The 12,638-nt window shown below is 33.7% G+C and overlaps 2 protein-coding genes across 2 annotated transcripts in view; both read left to right on the forward strand.

Moving 5' to 3' along the window:
• The window catches only part of LOC126886435 (paxillin), a 312,639-nt gene that overhangs the window by 31,575 nt on the left and 268,426 nt on the right, over positions 1 to 12,638 (forward strand). The window lies entirely within an intron of this gene.
• The window catches only part of LOC126886437 (UPF0489 protein C5orf22 homolog), a 51,810-nt gene that overhangs the window by 9,341 nt on the left and 29,831 nt on the right, over positions 1 to 12,638 (forward strand). The gene's annotated exons all lie outside the window — the stretch shown is intronic.

A 12,638-nucleotide genomic window follows, 5' to 3' on the forward strand; every position in this document is an offset into this window, starting at 1 on the left:
AATACTGTCAAATATTGTCTATGAGCGATTGAGACCATATGCGGAACAAATAGTTGGGGATATCAATGTGGTTTCTGCAGGCAGAAGTCCACAATAGATCAGATCTTCGTCTTGAGGCAAATATTGGAAAAGACTAGTGAATTTAATATAGACACACATCATCTCTTCATTGATTTTGAGAGTGCTTATGATAGTATCCATCGAGAATTTCTGATCCACGCCCTGAAAGAGTTTAATATTCCAACTCAATTCATTGATATAGTAAAAGAAACACTTAAAGTACAGAGCCAAATTCGAATTCAAAACGCACTAACAGATACAATACATGTTAGAACGGGCCTACGACAGGGAGACGCCCTATCGTGTATTCTATTCAACATCACATTAGAGAAAATAATTAGAGAGTCAAAAGTCAACACCAGAGGAACAATAATAACAAAAAGTGTACAAATATTGGCATTTGCAGATGATGTTGATATCATAGCTAGAAGCAAAAGAGAAATGATAGAAGCATTTAATGCGATAGAAAGAGCGGCACAAAACAGTGGCCTAAATATTAATGAAATAAAAACCAAATACATAAAGGCCAGCAAATCGACAGGCCAAAGAAATCTACAGAATCTGACAATAGGAGACTATAACATCGAAAGCGTAAAATTTTTTACATATCTAGGTTCACTAGTCACCGCAGATAACAATGTCAGCGAAGAAGTCAAGAGAAGAATACATATTGCTAATAAAATATATAATGGACTAATTAAACATCTAAGATCTAACAACATCACGAGAAAAACCAAATGCAAAATATACAAAACCCTGATAAAACCGGTCCTTATATATGGATCAGAGACATGGACACTTTCGAAAAGCGATGAGAACTTATTAGGTAAGTTTGAACGAAAAATCCTCAGATACATATATAAGGGGGTGAAATAAAATGACGTATGGCGCAGAAGATATAATTTTGAACTATACGCAGCATACAATGAACCCGACGTCATAACATCCATAAAAATCGGACGTCTGCGCTGGATGGGTCATGTTGAACGGATGTTGGAGACCGAAACACCAAAACATATAATGAGGCAAGCACCAGTAGGGAGAAGGTCAAAGGGAAGACCCAAACTTAGATACATGGAACAAGTGGAACAAGATCTGAAAACACTTGAGTTTACCCACTGGAAGAACAAAGCAAGGAACAGAACAGAATGGAGGAAAATCCTAGAACAAGCCAGGACCCAAAAAGGGTTGTCGAGCTACTGATGATGATGATGATCAAATATTTTGCAAATCAGATATTCTTATCAGATATTATCACAAACTGCATAAGAAAGCCTTTAAATTAGCCTTTTCATCACCAGACAAAAAACCTAGTACCTTCTGCTCGAATACATATACAGACAATATATTAACAAAATAGCTAAACGCATAAAAAACAACAACTCTCAGAAAAAACAACAGCTTAAGCAAATATATTAGAACAAGCGCCAAAAGAAAAAGCACGTACCCACTGGCGTATAAAAACTTAAAGCTTACATAGGTCAAACTTGGAGAACCTTTATCAAACATGTAGCAGAACACAAAACCGCTTTCAGTAATAGAAAAACAGATTTCAATAATATAAAAACACCTAAGATCATAATCATTCTTTTCATGACCAATTTCAAATTATCCTTATTCAAAATAAAGCCCTTGAGATACCCTTATTAAAATCTGTGGAAGCTAATAACTTTAAAAATACAGATATAATAATTCTGAATGAAAAACTTGAGACAAACAGCTCCTCACTCCTCAACTTATTCAGTTAAACACTATAAAGTGTAGACGCATAATAAAAATATATACGCACAAGTCCTGTAGTCGGTTGAGTTCGGCTATTCGTATTCCATTCCGCGGAACCTTAAGTTCGTTTTACGGCTACTGCTGGCGTAAAATTGTCGTCCGTGGAGCCTTAGCCTAATAACCGGCAAAATAACGCAAAAGATGGAAAACATCTTAAGTTGTGTATATGTATACAGTGATGTATACATATACACATATACAGTGATGTATACATATATAATCGCACAAGATGGAAAACATATTAAGTTGTGAGATAAAACTAGATGAACTTAGTGGAGGTGATAACTTTAGCGATAGTAACTTATATATTGAGATTATATTGATTGTTTTCCACCTTTAGACGTATTGGACGAATTTGAGAAATGCTACTGTCACAGTGACAGTTTTAGTTGGCATACTCCTCCGATACGTCTAAAGGTGGGAAACAATCAATATAATGTCAATTTATATGTTACTATCGCTAAATTTAACAACTCTACTAGTTTTATTTTTTTTTATATCACAATTTAATAATATGTTTTCCATCTTTTGCGCTATTTTGCCGGTTATTAGCACGCTCATCACTGTATAAAGTCACATAACTTGTTTACTGTTGCATATTTTGACTTGAAATTTTCCATAAAACTTCTAAATGACTTATGTTTTAATGCTATGTTGATTAAAATTACTTACTTACTTAAGAGGCTACAGTAGCGATCAACAGGTAGTAACAAACGCGTTCCAAGATTGCGGCTCTAATTTTGAATATTTTGTCGAGATATTTGGCACACATATTCGTAATATAATAAAGAATGGTGGTACAGAACAATGTTTCAGAAATATGTTAGTACGTGGAAATTACTCTATAACTAAATAAAATATTGAAAAAAGGAGCCTGTACCGCCATTAAGAAGAAAAAAAAATAAACTTTCTTCAAATAAACTTTTTATCCCATGCCTAGATTTTGTGTAATCTTGGAACTACTAAAATTTTTTATTTCTAACAAGAAATCGAACATATTATAACTAATTAGGCAACAGAGAAATTATCACTGTCATTTTGACAAACCTGCGTTAGATTTTCTCTAATCTGTTCTGTCAGCTTTATCGATATCTGATCAGTGCAGTAGTGTGTTAATTTAAGAATTCGTTTTTGTTGTTTCATAGGAAAGTAGTGTTTATTGATAGTTAATTTATTATATATTTGTTGTTGTTGTATAAGTTGTTGGCCTTTTTGAAAGAATAGATTGTTGTTAATTGTGAGTTTTAGTTATATGTAGGTAGGTAAGTATATTTTACGTAAAAATATTTCGAATTCTAATGCAAGTATATAAAGTTTTAGGAGGATTTTTTATTCTAAAAATATTATCAATAGTTTAACAAAATGGAAAAAGTAAATCAAACGAAAAATAAAGTGAAACCTTCCAAGAAAAAGTCCATTAAAAACCGTGCCAAAATTATGCAAAAATCGAAATTTGTTTCGCTTCACAACAAAAAATGATTATTTATTATTGTTTTATTATTAGATATTTCATGCAAATACCTTTCTAAATACCTATCTTAACATAAAATTTTCACCCATTTTGGTTTATTTTTATAAATATCTATTTATTAATAATACAATCGTTTTCTATTACTTCCATTTAGCGCGACTATGATTGTCAAAATATTAATCTTAGATAATGTCAAAGATTACCGCTGTTGCCAAAGTTTATGAAACTATCTCCCGAAGTTATATTTTGTTGCTACCTGTTGATCGCTACTGTTTACTCTTAAGCCGTTCTCTTGTACCTTACGGTGTCGAGGTAAATTACGGTGATTAAAATTATAAACTAAAAAGTTTTGTCACTCAACTTCTTTAAGTAAACATGAAATTAACGAAATCTGACGACAAAATGTTTAAAAATTAACAACTCCTCTTTTAATTTGTTTAAACATTTTGGATAAATCTCATTGTTATTTAAATACTTCATAAATGATATACTAAAAATTTTCAAAAAAAAATATTTACAGCGACCAAAGATACAGCGAGGTAAATTTGAAAAATTGTCAAAATTGATTTTTTGCATTTTTGCATAAAATTTGATTTTTGTACATGTTCCACCAAATCTAGATAAAAATAAACTTCATATTCGGATTTAGCGACCTCGAAAATATAAAGAATGACCAAAATTTGCCATTCACCTATCATGGTCGCTTTTTCGATTTCTAAGCCTCAAATTAGGGGTGTGCCGCTCGCCTATTGGGAGGGAGGGAGAGTCTAACGAAAATTACAATAGATATTTTTGTAACATCCTCCCAGCTATAGGAAAAAACAAAGGTGTATAGGTCATTCCTCTTAACTATTAATAAGAGAGGTAGTTTATAAAAAGAATAAAATAGTCTTCACAGGAACACAGATACACAAAAATATATTAGCTTTATTTCTATTTTTATAACACAGAATTGTTTCAAATCCGAAACCAAAGGTGACAACGACTGATTGTTCACATATTTTTAAAACGCCCTAGTTCGTTGAAAACTTAAAGAAATATTTTTGTTTTTGTTACTCAAACAATTTTATTCAAAATCCACACTATGCATATTGGCACCAAGACCAAAGCAGAAAATGATCGGTAGTTCGACAACATTAATTAATAAAAAAAATATGAAAAAAAAAATTTTAGGAAACGCTTTTCTTTAGTTACGAGTGACTAAAATTACAAGTATAAAAAAATCAACTAAAAAGGAAAAAATAAAAAAAATTGAAAAATCTAACACATTCGTTAAAGAAAAGCGTGACGCGTCTTCATCGAATAAACGGTTTTCGCCCCACGCTTTTCTTTAACGAATGTGTTAGATTTTTCAATTTTTTTTATTTTTTCCTTTTTAGTTGATTTTTTTATATTATTTGTAATTTTAGTCACTCGTAACTAAAGAAAAGCGTTTCCTAAAAATTTTTTTTCATATTTTTTTATTTTTTTTACTTTTTAGTCTTACACTTTTCAAACATTAAAATATATCGTCACGTTTATTAAAATATGTATAAAACATATGATGTACTAACATGAAAAGTAGTCGGAAACCGCAAAAATTTGAAACTTTATTGTTTATTTATGAAGCATAACGTATACAATTAACGTAAAAAGTGAAATTATGTATAGTTCATATCATTAGCTGCAATCAGTAAAAGTTTCAAGTTTTTACATTGTAAAAAACAAGAGAATTTGAGCATTTCCATTAAAATCGTTTTTTTTTATTTAAACAATTAATAAACATAAAAAAATTTTTATTGACTATTCGTGTATTGTTCCCGCGAATGCATATGTCTGCAAATTTTCATTCATTTGCATTGGAGAAAAGGCAGTCAAATTAACGTCAGAAGATTTGACGCAAACTATTGAACTAAATAAAAGCGTTTAAAAATCAGTAACGCTTATAAATATTACATTTTCTGTAACCCCTTAATGCACAATTTTTCTGAAAAATACCGGCCAAGAAAAATCAATTTATTTTTAATGTAAATAGCGATCCTAATGCGCAGGTCAGCCCAACTAGTACTTGCATATATCCGATTACTGAAATAATTGTCACGAAACTGTCACTGGACGATTACAATCTTTGTTTGAATAATCGGAAGGACGATGCGATAAATGATCATTTTTTTGTTGGAACGTATTTTGTTTACTGCGCGGGAGCGTGATATATTATAATGGGGTGGCCAAGCTCCTTAATAGTCCGAGCCACTTTTCACAAGTTGAAATTTTTCGCGAGCCGCAATCAAATACGTATTCAAAAAGTATGTAAAGAAGGTATTTACAATTTTTTTAACAGAACTTTTACTTACTGAAAACCTAAATGAAATTACGAAATATTCAAACTTAATTAAATTTTTGTTTTCTTTCTTTTGATAATTCTTTACAATTTGGTGATTAATATGTGGCAGTACTTCTCAGTAATTCTTTTAGATGCTGGTTAGTTAATACTGATAGGGATAGGTGTTAGGATTTCACGAATTATAAAATGCAATAAAATGGTCCACACAAGTACATTGTTCCTAATATGGAAATAATTTGACAAGCATCCTTTTTAGGGTACCTACTTGGATTCTGGTACAAATTTCCAAAATTCGGTATTCTGCGTCGACTTAGTTTTATTTTCGAGCTTGATCGTCTTGCGTCTCTATTAATTTTAATTCTCCAGATGTTGTTTGGATCATATATTGGTAATAATAAAAAATTCACCTTATGACCGATGTTCATTTTATATGAATTCAGAAAAAATGAAGAGACGATTTAACATATTTTAAGTCTTGAAATCTATTTTGGAGTTCGGTCAATATTCCTTCCGGCTTTTTTATATACTCGTTAAGTTTTTCTAGTTTAATATTGTAACAAATTTTTTTAAGTCGAGTAAAATGACTAAAATGTAAAATGTGTACCTAATCCAAATTACAAATTATATCCGTAGCAAGAGTTATACAAAAATCGGTCTGGATTCGGTTAATTACTGACTTTCACATTGCGCTGCTCTTCTGTTATGCTCGTTAGCGTAGTTTTCGATGTGTCATATCATTCTTATCTTGGATGGAAATGGAATTTGTTACAAAATCTTTCATGTTTGTTGTCAGTAATTTACAAGACATTTTGAAACACATATGGAACGATAATAATTTTTTTAAATCATATCTAATACAAAATGGAAAAATAACTCGAGTACAATCGAGAGCCACAAGTAATCCTTCAAAGAGCCGCATGTGGCTCGCGAGCCGCAGTTTGGCCACCCCTGTATTATAATATTGAAAAATGAGTGAATCACAATTTATGAATAAGCAAATTTATCAGAAAGCGGCTCACAAGGAAGGATAAGTACAAAAAGGATTATATTTTTTTATACTTGAATAAGTAAGTGTTATAACTTACAATCCCATGTAAACGATAAATATCAATAAAAAGATTGTTTTTTGCTGTCACATTATTATTTTCAATTGTTGATTGCATTCGAGTGTGAAAAATTATAGTAACATAAAGTACAACGCCGCTCGAATTATCTCGAATGTGCACAGTTTGGCCAGTTTAGCGCAATCGAGTTAACTCGAGTGTGCACGTTAAGGGGTTAAGCTTACAAGCTTCTCATTTTGTTATTAAAAAGGGAAATCTCTGTAGTTGGCTGTATACCATAGTTATAAAAATTACTACTGAAGTAACAAACTCCCATGGTGTTAAATCGTGGAGCTTGAACGAAGATGGGTGCAGAAAATTGGAAGCATTTGAGATGTGGCTATATCGGAGAATACTTAAAATCCCGTGAACTGACCGAGTCACAAATGAGGAGGACCTCAGAAGAATGAAGAAGAACCGAGAGGTACTGACCACCATCAAATCTCGAAAGTTACGATACTTCGGACACGTTATGCGAAATGATTCCAAATATGTCCTCTTACAAGATATCCTGAATCTCAGAACCTCAGGTGTTCGTTCAACACAACATCGGTTCAGCTTATCCGCACTGCTGTAGATAAGATTTAGGTTGCCATGATGATCGCCAACATTCGTCACGGATAGGCACATCAAGAAGAAGATCCAAATCTACAGAAGGGATAGGCTCAGCTGTGGTTACTCAAAATGGCAATCTTCACAGTTCAAACTTCCTTCACAGACCACTAGTCTCACTGCAGAACTTTGTGCGATATATCAATCCTTAAAATACTTTAATGTATATACAGTAGAACGTCAATAATCCGGATTAATTGGGACCGGACCCCATCCGGATTATCAAATTATCCGGATTATCGAAATGACCCCAAAAAAAGGCCAGTATACACATTAAAGTACAACAAAAGATTTAAAATTTTATGTTTTCTCTTGTACAGTAAAGTGTCTAGAGGTGAAATTAATCAAAACATTTTTTTATGTTTAAACACTGTATTGTAATTAATTTATAATAGCACCATGTGTACAGTAAAAACATCAGACACTATTTGGGCTTTTAAAAAAATGTGTAAAATATTTTTGAACTGCGGTAGAGGTTCGTTTTTCGCAGCGAAGTTCTTAATTTATTTTAAAAGAATCAGATATTTTTGCTAGATACAAATCCGGATTTTTGACGTCCGGATTATCGACGTTCTACTGTATTCCTAAAGTCTTTATCCTCATGGACTCTCTTGGCTTATTTCAGCTACCTACCTTTCAGCTTATTTACATACCTACTTATATCCCAACCAGCGAATTAAAAATAATTAAATCACAGCTACTTCTACTTCTACTTCCTGGAAATGTTAAAAAATAATGAAAATACAAGGAATGTCCTGTATGTATTTAGTTATTTCGAAATAATTCTCATCGGAAGAATCGGAGAATCTTTTTTTCAGTAGATGATGTATTTTCTTCTCTGTCTCTTTCGAATGTATCTGAAGTAGCATAAAGAAACTTCGGTTAAAGTCGTTTTTTTCACGATATGCACCTAAAGTAAAAATAATATATTAGGGTACTAAACTAGTGTACAACACTAAAATTAACAACCAAAGTGATAACAAACAAATGAATGAAATTATAATACCAGTAATAGCAGAATAACAAGGTTTTAGGTGGGGTAGATCATACCTTCACGTAAAGGTACGTATCCATACAAGGGTGATCCGCTCTCGGTGTAGCAGCTCCACATAGTGGATACGTTGGTGATCGCCGCTCGGCGCTCACTCTCTACGATTCAACCGGTTTGCGGTTTATATGTAGGGGAGCGTATGCCGTATCCATTTGAGCAGCTACACCGAGCTCGGATCACTCTTGTATGGATACGTACCTTTATATTTGTAATTAGGCAAGAGCAACAGACATCATTAGAATACAAAAAACCGGTATATTTACGTTTCGTGGACCTTTGACAACGTCAAACTATAGGACGTTATCCACTTATTATACGCAAAAGAGATACCTCTAAATATAATAAAAACGATCAAAAATATCTACTAAAACAACACAATAAAAGTAAAAGTAGAAGAACTAACTGACATGAAGCTGGTAAGAAGATCAGACAGGATTCTCAGAGTTATCTATTGTTCAACTTGATCATGGATGAAATAATAAAGAAAAATGAGAACAAAAAAGGATACCAAAGGGGAGAAAACAACTTAAATAATCTGCTATGCAGACGACTTAATTCCAATATCCAAAAGTGAAGTTGATTTTTCAACGTATGCTACTTAATTTCCCATTCTTATATATATTAGCTATTACAGTAGACTCCCGTAAGTTCGGCCACCTCGGGACCGGACCCTAGGCCGAACTTAAAAGTGGCCGAACTAACCGATGCTTATCTAAAAAATGCCCATTTATTGTTGTATGGATCTAGCAAAAACAAAACACTTGTATATTAAGTAGAAGACAACACAGAGGAATACTCTGACATATTTAACACATATGAAAAGATAGACCTTTACAAAAATACTATTAAACAATACTTACAGAACTCTAGCCCTAATAAAATTTAAAAATATTGCACATTGGTGGTTTGGCTTCTTAAACGCTTAAAAAAGTCAGTAATTTTTTTCTGAATTTTCTTTTCTAATGATTTTTGATGTGCAAAGTCACGCCACTTTTTAATAATCATTACATTGATGGCAGTTGCTTCTTTTTGCTGTTCGACGTAGGTAGCTGCCAGTTGCAAAGCTGCTTTGCCTTCAGCGTGGCTCATTTTATTTTCTTCATATTCCTCTTTATTCTCAGAAGCATGTGTGTCGTTATCCTTCTCATTTTCTTGGCAAATGACACACTCGGAGATTTCGTCGTCGTTCAAAACCTCATTGTGTAGCTCCGTTTCAAAGTTGATCCACTCCAAAACATCTTCAACAATGGGACCACAGTTCGGTGGTTGCTGAAGGTCGTGCAATAGAGCTGCATTGCCATCAGGTTCGTTAACAAGAATGTTGTTTGGCTCATCTGCTGATGTGTTTGCTTGGTCAATATTATCTCTATATTTGGTCAAAGTTTTTTCCAAGACTTTACAAACGTCAACGGTGGTATTTCGTCATATGCCTTGGCCGACAGGTACACAACATCCTTCATATTAACTGACTTCAGCACTTTTAAGAGGTCTAAGTTGTCATCAGCCTCCAGTTTGGAAAGAACTTCAGAAAGCAGTTTTCGGCGATACTTTCTCTTGAAGCACTCAATAACCCCTTGGTCCATTGGCTGTTGAAGACTGGTTACATTGGGTGGCAGGAACAGCAGTTTAATTTCTTTTTGAAGACACTGAAGACCTTCCTGGTGAGTAGGCGTGTTGTCAAGCAGTAGAAGTGCTTTGATGGGCAGAGCTCGAGTCTGGCTGGTGCTCGCCAAGTCTGTGACTAATGCTCAGAGAGCCGGCCGGACTAAGCGGAGACCGAACTAACCGAGGCCGAACTTACGGGAGTCTACTGTATATATTAGAAAGAAAAGAGTTACCTGGTTGTTCTTGTTGATTGTTAGTCGAATCAGTCTCTTGTGGACTATAATGCTTGATAATTTTTTTTTCTTTGTTGCTCACTAGACGAGGCTGTGGTTGAATCTCTCGATGCTTGTTCCATGGTATTTGTTTGCAAGTATCCAAAACGGTGCTTCCGCTTTTTTATATAGAACTAACAGCTTAGCCAAATAATAAAGATATTTATGAAGTGAGAGCACTCCAGAACATGATTGTGTCCTTCGAACCACCACATCCCAAGCGTCAGGTTCCCCAATGTACCAAATGTCAACGTTATGGCCACACACAAAAATTCTGTTCAAGATGCGTAAAGTGTGCAAGTAATCATCATACTCTAGACTGCCCACGCAAGGAATGCAGCAATAACGTACAATGTGTACTATAGTATTTTTACTACAAAAACGTTATTACGTAGGTCAAAATTTTTGACGTAAGAGAACTGTCAAAACATTAGAATGCGACTTTTCATTATTGCCGTGTTTATAATAAACATAGCAATAATGAAAAGTCACATTCTAATCTTTTGACAGTTCTCTTACGTCAAAAATTTTGACCTACGTAATAACGTTTTTGTAGTAAAAATACTATATGTATGGGAAACCATCCGGCCAACTATAAGGGCTGCAGCGTATACAAACAAATACAAAAAGAAAAGTTCCCCCAACTCAGACAGAAACAAGAGACCCATAGAACAGACATCAATACAATTAACAGTCAAACAGTAACCCCTGGTGTTTCTTACGCTCAAAAAACGTCAGGAAATAGTCAAACAGCTGAAATCACAAACCAACAAAGTAATGTTGGCTCAAACCATTTAACGACAATTGCCAACCTGGAAAACATGATGGCAAAATTAATGGAGAGAATGGATACTACGCTTAATCTCCTTACCACTATGATCTCTAATGCAACACGCATATTGGCACACACTCTTCTCAATAACCAACAAGCGAAGAGATTGAAGCTATGATCCCTTGGACCTACCTAACCGATCGTGACAGAGCCTACAGCAGAAGAAGCCACACCTTCAACAGCTTCCAGCCATTGTGTTCTGTGCCAATTTTAGTTTTCGTGCTCGCGTATTAGTGTATGTGCACATCTCACCGGTAAACAAGCTAATGTGTGTGTGTCGTGATGCTTTGGTCACTGGACCTTACATCTGGACCATATGTATGGTCAGATAACAGAACAAATAAGGCAAATAATATCTAGGCATCACACTCTCTAGCTACAGAAATCTCGAAACAGAAGTGGAAGATCAAGTGAATAGAGCAAACAGAGCCGCAGGTTGCCTGAAATATACAATATGGAGAAATAAAAATATCGGGAAATAAATGAAAGGCCGAGTTTATAAAACAGTCATCAGACCAATAATGATAATATACGCGGCATAAACACGAGCTGACATAGAGAGAACAAAAGATTGCTGGAAACAGCAGAGATGAAAACCCTTACAAAATCGATGGCAAGACATTATGGGACATAGCTAGAAGTACAGTTAAATAACGGAGATGATGTATTAGAAGTACAGAGAACGATAACTAACTGGAGACACGTTGAAAAACAGACAGTCATGTCATGTCTACAGGAAAAAAAGCAGAAGAGGAAGAAGTTTGATAAGAAGTATTTTGTCGCTCGTACGATTTTAAGATAGGCGCAGCGAAGAGCAGCAAATTTTGTTCAAAACTATCCTTAAAATGGGTGCAACAAACTACCTACTAGATATGTATATAATTTGTGGAGAAAGGTGCCATGTCATAAGTGGAGATATAGCACTTTTTTACACTAAAACAATATTTAGTGAGATATCACTTTTATCCGCTGGTATTTTTTTTGTATATTAAGTTACTGAAACTTTTGATAAACTAAAAGTTACATTAGGCTTGGAGAGGTGCAAAAAGAATGAAAATTCGTTGTTGCTTTTTTCAAAAAATGTGACATAACGTCTTTATCCACTTAGGTCTTCATTTAACAATACATTCTTCTTTTCTATTAGACCAATGTATCTTCGTTCTATTGGCGATTTTCTTACCATTCTCTTAACTTAAAATATAATTTGTAGATTTTAATACAGACTAAACATATTTCAGAGTAATATAAATAAATAAAACAAGAGTAATCCTACACACCTACAAGTAAGAAAAAAACAGAAAACATATATTATATTGCTTTTATTTTAATTAGAACATGCGAAGAATATTTATTATCATGACGCAATGTTCTGTTGTCAATACTTGGATATAACGCATGCTAATGATTTAGGTAATGATCATTGGCCGAGGACATTAAAGTCAGAGCCAACTACTATATTACGCACATGCCAATGGCTTCCGACATAAATTTTATTTTCTACGATTTTTTTCTATTTTTAAACTTTGG

Source organism: Diabrotica virgifera, chromosome 6 (genome assembly GCF_917563875.1).
Source record: "Diabrotica virgifera virgifera chromosome 6, PGI_DIABVI_V3a".
NCBI lineage: Eukaryota > Metazoa > Arthropoda > Insecta > Coleoptera > Chrysomelidae > Diabrotica > Diabrotica virgifera.